General features: G+C 51.7%; 1 long non-coding RNA gene across 1 annotated transcript; it reads right to left on the bottom strand.

Annotated features, from left to right (window-relative positions):
- Positions 1–273: 273 nt before the first annotated feature.
- On the bottom strand, positions 274–8,081 carry LOC140712765 (uncharacterized). Its single transcript, XR_012094499.1, has 2 exons — positions 4,813–8,081; positions 274–538 (listed from the first exon to the last, which is right to left on the bottom strand). It is a non-coding gene; the product is annotated as an uncharacterized lncRNA (long non-coding RNA).
- Positions 8,082–8,140: the final 59 nt, after the last annotated feature.

Raw genomic sequence — 8,140 nt, 5'->3', positions numbered from 1 at the left:
TAGATTCATCCCGCTATTGGCATAGTAATGCCTCTTTAAAGAACAACAATAAAGAAGCCTGTTTATCTTTGCTTAACACAAACTCCTCAAGTTATTAACCACCCTTTTTTCAAGTAACACCCACAAAAGTCCCTTGGTGCTAGGGGACCTTGGAACCCACTGAAAGAAACACCACCTTGGTCTCTGGGGGAGGACAAGTGGGACATAACTCCCTGCTTTCTGACAAATGGTTTTGAAATATTCATCGTTTCTCTAAAATGACAAAGGATGAAATATTGTTTCTACTTTTAATTCATTTCCCCTACAACTCTTGTAACCTTTAGTTTGTAACAAAGACATTTTAAACAAAAAGATACATTCAAAATTGGGAACCAGCAGGCAGCAAAGCTTCCATTCACCAGCCACCTGTGCATTTGAAGTGGTTGAGTCTGCTCCCAATGTGCTCATAGCCTCTGGAACGCCCTCGCAGGTACAAGAGCATGCCGTTCAAATTTTCAACCAGTTACATGGCCATGTCCCTCTCCATTCCGCCTGCATACTGGGAGAAAATGCAAATCCATGAAGAGTGGTATTTAAAGAATTGACAGCCTTGAAAACATTTTGGAATTATTTGATTTCCTCACAAAACTTCATTATTGCTAAATCCAAAAGATGAGCATGACAATATCTGTAAGTCTACCAACTGTCCTCCTTAAACCTTGCTGTTAACACTTCCCTAAATCTTCTGTTCACGCCAGCAGCATATCATATGACCAACTCTAATGTGCCTCCGTTAGATTCTAGGACATTTCTGGGAGTTTATACATTTTTGTTTGAGAAAGTTAAGGAGCTATCATACATTTACAGTTCCCCCCTCCTCCCCACTCTATGATCAAAGGAAAAATTTAAGGGGCAGTGCCCCTTGTTCCATAACATATTTCCCCATGGTCCTCCATGTGCAGTGCAAAACAGCAGAAATCCCCATCCTAACGGAGTTGGCATTTGAGCAGATGGCTTGGGCAAGGAAGTTCCCAGTTAATATAGCGGCTCTTATCATGCAAACCAGTCCAAGAAGGAGACACAGCCACCTTGTGCCAGATTGTTTTGCAAGGAATGGGTTCAAAGTCAAGAAAAGAGGAGAGTTCACCACATAGACTGTCAGCTTCAACAAAGAGTAGCTCTCATAGGGGTGAATGGGTTTGGGTTGCTCAAGAAGAGAGAGATTCCAAAGATGGAGCTTGAGTTGAAGCCCCCAGGAGCTCCCCATGCAGAAAGAGCAGAGGCTCAGGCTGAGGACAGTTCCCTGAATGACCACCTGAAACCTGAAACCGTGGAGCAAAAACATCAGGGAACTCTATATGGTGGAAAGGAGATAGCCAGATGTGGCAGCGCACATCTGTAGTCCCAGCTACTGGGGAGGCTGAAATAGGAGGACCACTTGAGCCCAGGAGTTTGAGATTAGAATGAGCTGTGATTGCGCCACTGCACTCCAGTCTGGTGAAAGAGTAATACCCTGTTTTAATAAGAACAAAATAACAAAAATAAAAACAAGAAAGGAGAGAGTTGGCTAAGCTTCATCACCTTTGTGGGTTTGGAACCCTTACTTGATCCTTCACTAAAGTACATCTTGGGTGTCCAGTGAGGTTCTGTGTGTATTGGGAGGATGGTGAGGATGGGAGCCAGGCATGGGACCTGTACTCAAGAAGAAGCTGCCCCACACACTGGCCATCTATGGATTTCCAGCCAACAAGCATTTGCAGCCATCTATGGATTTCCAACAACAACTGAGAACTCAAGAGACAGGCTGCCTGGTCTTTCCTCTCTCCCAGAGCATGAAGAGGCCTCCATCATTTCAGGTTGATGCTCTGGTTTGGGTAGAGCACACTCTTTCTGAGTGGCTTCCTGAGAAAATGTGCAAGACAAGTCCATTTTCTGGCTCTCCATGGAAGACCCACTTCACCTGCAGCCTCTCTGTGTTCTCATCGGTGCTCCCTTGCTCACTCACTACAGCTCCCTGGACTTCCCCGTGGTTTCCCGACCACAGCAGGCATGCTTCTTTCTCTGGGTCTCAGCACTTGTTCCATGACCTGGAGTGCTTCCACCCTTCCCCCTCCCCACTCTCTCTATTGCCCACTCTCATTCAGGTCTTTGCTCAAATAACACTTTCTTGGCCGGGTGCAGTGGCTCATGCCTGTAATCCCAACACTTTGGGAGGCCAAGGCGGGCAGGTCACTTGAGTTCAGGAGTTTGAGACCAGCCTGACTCAGCCTGACCAACATGGTGAAACCCCATCTCTACAAGAAATATAAAAAATTAGCCAGGTGTGGTGGTCACACACCTGTAATCCCAGCTACTCAGGAGGCTGAGGCAGGAGAATCACTTGAACCCGGGAGGTGGAGGTTGTAGTGAGCCAAGATCATGCCACCACACTCCAGCCTGGGCAACAGAGCAAGACTCTGTCTCAAAAATAAATAAACAAATAAATAAACAAACAAACACCTTCTTGGCGACACTTTCCCTGATAATTCCATTTAAAATTCCAGCCTTTCCCCTGCTCTCTCCATGCACCTTCCCTGCTTTGCTTTGCTCCATAGGTTGAACTGTGTCCCCCCGCAAAAAGATGTGCTAAAGTCCTAACCCTGAGCACTTCAGGATGTGACCTTATCTGGAAGTAGGATCATTGCAGATGTAATTAGTTAAATTAAGATGAGGTCATACTGGACTGGGGTGGGCCCCCAAATCCAAGAGGACTGGTGTCTTCATAAGAAATTTGGAGACAGAGACATGGGAAGAACACCATGTGATTCGACAGAGCTGGGCTGTGCAGCTGCAAGCCAAGGGATGCCAGATATTTCCGGCCACCACCAGTGGTCACCACTGGAAGCGAGGCGGAGGCAAGGAAGGATTCTCCTGCAGGTTTTTGTTTGTTTGTTTGTTTGTTGATTTTTTTGAAGGCAGGGGTCTTGCTCTGTTGCCCAGGTTGGAGTGCATGGCACAATTATGGCTCACTGCAGCCTCAACCTTCCAGGCTCAACTGAGTCTCTTGTCTCAGCCTCCAGAGTAGCTGGCATGAACCACCATGCCCGGCTAATTTTTTAATGTTTTTGTAGAGATGGGGGAGGGGGGTCTCACTATGTTGCCCAGGCTGGTCTTGAACTCCTGGACTCAAGTGATCCTCCTCAACCTACCAAAGTGCTGGGATTACAGGTGTGAGCCACCATACCCGACCCCCCTACAGGTTTCAGAGGGAGCATGGCCCTGCCAGCACCTGGATTTCCTACTTCTGGCCTCCAGAACTATCAGAGAATAAATTTCTGCTGTTTCAAGCCACCCAGTTTGTGGTATTTGTTATGGCAGCCCCAGGAGTTAATATACCATCTGACAGGCTCTATTTTTAAATTGTGTGGTTTATCATCTGTCTCACCTCACAAGAAAGCAGGCAGCACAGGGGCAGGGAATTCCACCAGTTTCGTTCCCTTGGTGCCTAGAGCAGTGCCTGGCACGCAGTACAAGCTTTACAAGCAGTGGCGGCTGGATGAGGGGTGAAAGGTTGGAGCCTAGCACTCTTCCACGGCCACTGAAGACTCGGTGCCTGGCAGAAGGGTGGGCACAGCATCCTCAATGGCCCAGAAGACTAGAGATGGTGGAGCACGTGAGGGACAGTAGTGAGATGCAGGAGCAGGGACTCAAGAGGGCAGCAGTTTAGGGGCCACAAGAAGACGCCATCCTACGAGCAGTGGACACCACATTGAGAGAGTGTGAAACAGGGACCGGATAGTGTGGCCAGATAGAACGCTCCTCTGCTAAACACGACTCTGACAGCAGTGTGGAGGATGGGTGGGCTGAGAAGCCCCAAGGGACACAGGGACCAGGTGCAAGGCGAGGTGGCGGCCGGGGACATGAAACGAAGCTTTCCATCAGGCAGAAGGGACCATATTTGGTGACGCACTGGCTGTGGAGGGGAATCCGGGACAGCTGCTGGGGTGGAGAAACCATCCTCTAAGATGCAGAACCTGCCAGGGAGATGGCTCCCGAGGGAAGAACCTGGCTGTGGGTGTGCTCTGGCACCTTCCACAGTCCTTCTCTGTCCGCACTAGCCTCTTGGTGTCCCCTCAGACACACCAGGCTCATTCCCACCCCAGTAACTTCCCACCCCTCTGGCAGGAACACTGTGCCCCAGATCTTCCCTGGCTGGAGTCACCTCACAGGTCAGGTCTCAGCTCAAGTGTCACCTCCTTGGAGAGGCTTTCCCTGGCCACCTTCATGAAAGTCCCCCACAGGTCTCCATCCCGTCACCCTGCTGTCTTTCCATTGCAGCACACTCACTCTCTGCAGGCACGTCATGCATTTGCTCACAGGTGCACGGAAGAGCCCTTCCCACCAGCAAGTACGTGAGCTCTCTGTCCCGTGTACAACACGGTCTCCAGTGCCTGGGACAGTAGCTGCTCAAAAATATCTGTAGAATGGGTGGCAAGATTAACGTGGCCTTCAGGGGCCAGGTTAGGCTGGGGCTGCTGATTTCAGAGCCATGGGCAGAGAGATGCCAATTTCCATGCAGGGGAAGGGCAGGGAGCCCAGGGGAAGATCTAGGAGAGAGCCTGGAGGAACTTGGTTTTGAGAGAGGAAAGAGGAAACCCTGGTGCAGGACTCTCAAGGAGAGAGGGGAGATGCCCCAAAGGCAGGCCTAGGAACTGAGGGAGCCTGGATTCGACCCAGCAGGCGCTCCAGAGCCCCAGTGTCCAGACACTAAGCTGGCCTTCATCTTGTTTGAGTGTTGCCAAGTGGGCATGATCACTATCTCATTTTCCTAAGGATGAAGAGGATTTAACTCACACGGCAAGTAGCAGACCCAGGGGGAAGCCCCAGCAGTGTTCTTCTGGAGCCCACAGTCTCATCCTCTCCTGTTGATGGCACCGATCTTCTTTGGGAACTGCCACAGGAGGAGGAGAGCTGTGAGAAGGGGCCAGCCACAGCAGACGTGGCCGGGAGAGCAGCCTCTGGAGCAACCACCCAGGGGATCTGAAGACCTGGCCATCAGCTTAGCTGGGGTGGAGGCCAGGATGAAGAGGATGGAGACATAAACAGCAGGCAAGGAAGTGGGGACGGCAAGCGTGGGTAACTCTTTGGAGAAGTTTGGCTGTAAAGACAAGTGAGACATAGGATAGTAACCGGAGGCGGCAGTGGGTGCAAAGAGCGCTATTTTAAGGTGGCAGAAACCGGAGTGTGCTTGGACGCGACAGCCAACAGGGGAGCAACTGAAGAATTGAGTTAAGGAGGAAGCGGGGCGGCTCAGCACCGGGGTGGAGGGGCTGCAGAGGCGGAGGCCCAGCCCTCCTCTGCCCACTTATTTTCCGTGGGAAGTAGGAGGAGGAGAGGGCACCTGAGCAGAGTTGGGAGGTGGGAGGGTCAGGTTTGAAAGAGTGGGGAAGGCTTGCAGTCATGCAGCAGGGGAGACAGCTGGCTGCAGCGAGGGCCAGGCAGTGGGACCCAGTGACCATTCTCAGTGCCATCAGTCTGCTCAAGGGTGTGATACTCTTTGGGGGCACCCAGCAGCCTAGGTAAAAGTTCAAAGGATAGAGAGTTGCAGTCATCCAGGGAGGAGGTTTCACCGGGACGGTTCTGTGGATGGAGTGAAGTTAGGACATGGGCAAGAGAGTGACTGAGGTAATGCACCAGGCAATCTACACTGGAAGTGGGGCAGCTGGGAAGGGGCTGAGGGTCAGGGAGGAAGCAGAGGTAAAACAGGTCAAGGGACCAGAGTGACAATGTCAGAGTGAGCAGGTTGAAAGAGTAGAAGGCGTGACCATAAAGCACAGCCTCTCAAGGAGGGATCTCAGAGGGGCCACAGCTCTGAGCCAGGGCAGGTGAACACCCAGAGGAGTGGTGGGTGTGGGGATGCGGCTGCAGCCTTGGCCTCTTGGCAGGACTCACAGAAGCCTCGCGGAAGTCAGCTGCGGCTGGGAAGGGCAGCCTGGCAGCTGTGGAGCAGGATGAAGATCCTTTTTGTGTGTTTGTTTTATTTTTTTATTGTCTTATTATGCCTAGGTGAGACAAGTGCCTGGGAAAGCATTCACACAGCATGAAGGAGTATATTCTAATAAGTCTGTTCCTCACCCTGCAGTGGGCTTGCAGACCAGAGGCAACTGCACCACCATCTTCCTCTGTGTGGAGCGTTTTTCAGAGCCTGAGGGGTAGTGCTGGGAGCAGCTCAGCTGGGCGGAAGGCTTCCCCACTTCTTCCTTCCAAGGTTCCAGGCTTCAGGTCCCCTCCCAGCACCCCAGAACTGCTCAGGGTACGGAGGCCCCTGGCCAACCCCTCAGTTTCCAAAATCCTCTCTTCCTCAACTGCCAAGAGAGTCTACTCCTCGGGCTCCCTCCCCTATCCCTGAGCACTCCTTGTCTGCCCCTGCCTTTAAGTGGTGGTCCACCAGGGCTGCGTCTTCCATCCCCTGCCTCCTCGCCTCATTCTGATGCATTCCTGCAGCTTCACTTTCCACCTCCAGCAGCATCAGGGCTCAGAACTCTCTCTGCTGAATTCCAGTCCTATACACTCACTGTCCACCTGACAGCTCCCCTCCAACTCAAGGAGCCACAGCTGAGCTCGTCTGCTGCCCGTCTGCCCATGGCCCCATCGGCAGCGGACATGAGGTATCTCATGGCCACCCAGCATCTGTCCACCCCAGGATGGAACAGGCCCAGATTTGGTGCACAGACAGCCCCCTCTGCTTTGGACCCTGCAGTCTGTGGTGTTCCCTCCACCTCTACCCCAACCCAAGTACAGCATGTTACCAAAGTCTAGAACATTCCATACTCTCAGCGTAGTACTGTTTCAGGGTTAGCACAGAGTCAAACAGGTCCAATAGCAGCAAACCCTGGGGTTTGGCCCGAGTGACGTGGGAGAAGACCTCCCTTTTTCCTGATAGGTTTGAACCTGAGAGGCTTCAAGCCAACGCCCTGCCTCACGTGGAGGTCAGGAACACACACCATCAACACTCGCAGTCCATTTTCTTGGTGTCAGGTATGTGCCAAGCACCCTACATATGTGGATCTCACTTTATCCTAACAAAACATGGCACCAGCTAGGCCCTATTTTTCCCCAACCTAAAGAGGAGGGAATTGAGCCACAGAGAGGTTCAGGGCCTTGTCAGGCCATGCAGCTAATAACTGCAGTGCCAGAATTCAAATCCAGACCACGTGACTCCAGAGTCCTTGCTCTCAACCACCAGACTCTACTGCCAGAAGCCGACACAGGCAAGCAGAGCTATAGGAAGAGGGGAAACTGAGGCCTGCTTCCACCATGGAGCCCTGAATCATGCTGGGTCTGCGTCCAGAACCACCCCTAGACTTTTCAGTTACATGGGCCAATATACTCCCTTCTGCCTGAGCCAAATATAGTTTGGGTTTTCTATAAATTCAGACCAAAAAAGTTCTAACCGATAGCACATCCTCTCAGTGGGTGGCACCATCGCACACACAGTATTCAGGCCAGAAACCAGAACATCGTCCTCCCCTCCTCCCTCTCCCTCATCCCTCACATCCAACCAGTGACCAAAGCTGGTGTCCCAGCCCTGGCCCTCTTCTTACCCCTGGTCCAGGCGACTACATCATTTTTTTCTGGGTTTTGACAACAGCCTCCTTGCCTCCTTTCTACTTCTAGCCACCACAAACTTACCGCCAAGTTCTTTAAGATCCAGATCTTAACGTGTCACTTCCCGCATGAAACCCTTCAGACACCTCATTGCTCCTGGGGTAAGCTCCAACTCCTGCCCAGGCTGGCCCTACCCACCACCCTGTTCACACCTCCCTCACCCGCCAGCCCCCCGCTTCCGAAGCTTGCTGTTCACACCTCCAAATCTCTGCCTGAAATGCTCTTGCCCCCTTCTTGCCAGGCGAATGCCCAATGGTGATGCCACCTCCTCGGTGAGCTGTGCTTTGCTAATCCCAGCAGAGTTCTCACTCTCTGCTCTCGGCCCTTGTCACTCTGGGCTCTTTTCATTGTCTATTTTAACTTCAGTTTTGTGAGCAGCACTCTTTACCGGACTGTGAGCTCTTCAGCGGCAGGGGCTCTTTTTTTTTTTTTTTTTTTTTTTTTTTGTGCGTTTTTGTTTTTGTCGTTGTTGTTTTACGATGGAGTCTTGCTCTGTCACCCAGGCTGGAGTTCA

This window comes from Chlorocebus sabaeus, chromosome 11 (assembly GCF_047675955.1).
Source record: "Chlorocebus sabaeus isolate Y175 chromosome 11, mChlSab1.0.hap1, whole genome shotgun sequence".
Lineage (NCBI taxonomy): Eukaryota > Metazoa > Chordata > Mammalia > Primates > Cercopithecidae > Chlorocebus > Chlorocebus sabaeus.
The sequence above is the reverse complement of the archived record's forward strand: the minus strand, read 5'-3'. Positions and strand labels throughout refer to the sequence as shown.